Source organism: Bidens hawaiensis, unplaced genomic scaffold, assembly GCF_021521415.1.
Source record: "Bidens hawaiensis isolate Kalapana, Puna unplaced genomic scaffold, B.hawaiensis_p1.1 tig00009039_1, whole genome shotgun sequence".
Classification (NCBI taxonomy): domain Eukaryota; kingdom Viridiplantae; phylum Streptophyta; class Magnoliopsida; order Asterales; family Asteraceae; genus Bidens; species Bidens hawaiensis.
In genome coordinates, this window is record NW_027491661.1 from 220,136 (window position 1) to 221,867 (window position 1,732).

At 46.9% G+C, this 1,732-nt stretch overlaps 1 pseudogene; it reads right to left on the reverse strand.

The window, feature by feature from the left end:
* Positions 1–238: 238 nt before the first annotated feature.
* LOC143530804 (putative E3 ubiquitin-protein ligase RHC2A pseudogene) lies at positions 239–1,465 on the reverse strand (annotated as a pseudogene).
* Between the last annotated feature and the right edge of the window lie 267 nt (positions 1,466–1,732).

Consider the following 1,732-nt stretch of genomic DNA (forward strand, 5'->3'; position numbering starts at 1 on the left):
CCACCACCACACAATCCAAAAAAAAAAATCTTCCCAAATAGTCATTCCACTATGACTATGCTCCAAAATATTCTTGTGTTTGGTATCCACTTTTGTGCACCCAAATTAACAGAAATGAAAGCAATGACAAGAATCCAAGCTAAATTCAATTTAAAGTTTCCTTTAACAATATGCTGATATATTGAACAAAAATTAAGCTAAACAGCTAAACTAATGAACAAAAATTGCAGATAAAATAAATATTCATATGTTGTAATCTCTTCAAGTTTTGCTATTTACATAAAAGAGTCCTGAATTCTTGACCCAACCAAGCCATTTCTCACCATCTCCGCGGCTCGTTGGGCGCGTCAAACGCTACAGCCAAGCGTCTAGACGACACGGACCTACTTCGCTGGCTGCCCCGATCATCCGAACTTGAGCTCGAGCTCAAAGCCAAAGCCTGTCTTCTGCTTCTCGAAAACCCGCCTCCAAAACACGAAAACAAATTTCTTATAACCCAACCCAACCCGCTTCGTTCTCGGGAAACATGACCTCTTGAGGCCCATTGAATCCGCCTCGGAACCCCATTATGGTTAAACCCGCCATCCATTTCCGTAAAAACCACAGGCAACTCCCTCTCACCGCCACGCCTCGGACCCGTAAACCTCCCAACCGCGTACCCACCACCCGGTAATCGCCATATAGTCAACCCGGCCGCCTCTTCATGGCCCGATTCGCTATTGGTATCCGAATGAGCCCGGTTCGTGTTCGACTCATCCACGGGCAGTTCGTGGCGGCAAACGGGGCACGAGTTTCGCAACGCGAGCCACGGATGGATGCAATCAGGATGATACAAATGCAGACAAGGCATTTCTTTAGCCTCGCATCCTAATTCAAAAGGCTCTTTACACACAGCACAATATGATTCAATCAAAACATGATCCTCTTGAATCTCAATCACAGGCATTGAGTCAATTGCCGCCTTTGACGCCGGTGGGTTATTATCAATCCTACCCAACCCATTACCCTCTATTTGGGCCAATTGATCCAATAACCGGTCAAAACCCGACCCGAGTAAAAACTCAGACATACTCGGTTGTAAAGGTCTTAAACCCGACCCGGCCCCATCGTCATAAAACAATTCAAACGCGTTACCGTTACCGGTGCCGTTGCCGGCGCCGGAATATTCTTCTCCGGCGGCGGAATATTCCGGCGTGCTGGGTACACGGAGAACAATAACAGGATTAAACGGCGAGCGTTCACCTCCGTTACCAGTTCTTCTACCTCGCCGGAGTAACGGCGGCGAAGGGCGGCTCCGGTGAAACTCCGGTCCGGTGTATCTGGTGGGACTATTGATCTGCTCTATAAACCCGCCGTTGCAATCGGGGCAAGAAACCGGTGAATCTTGGAAGTGGGTTCGGATTCTAATGAATCGGTTGCATCTGTAGCACCAGTAAGACGATGATGAAGATCCAAGCGTTGACATCTATAGTTGAAACTCTTGATTGTTGAAATGATATGGGTTTTCGAATAATTGAGGGGTGATAAGAAGAACCCAGAAAGGAATTTGTGGATTGTGGAGAGTGATTGAATCTCTCTGGAGATTGAGAGAGAGAGAGAGAGAGAGAGAGTGGGTGGGAGAAAGAGAAGGGGAAAATATATGAAGGGAAAGTGAACGCGTGAGAGATAGGCGTGACATTAACGCCAGACACATCGGACGACTTTATTGGACAGAGTCAAACTTATCATTTCA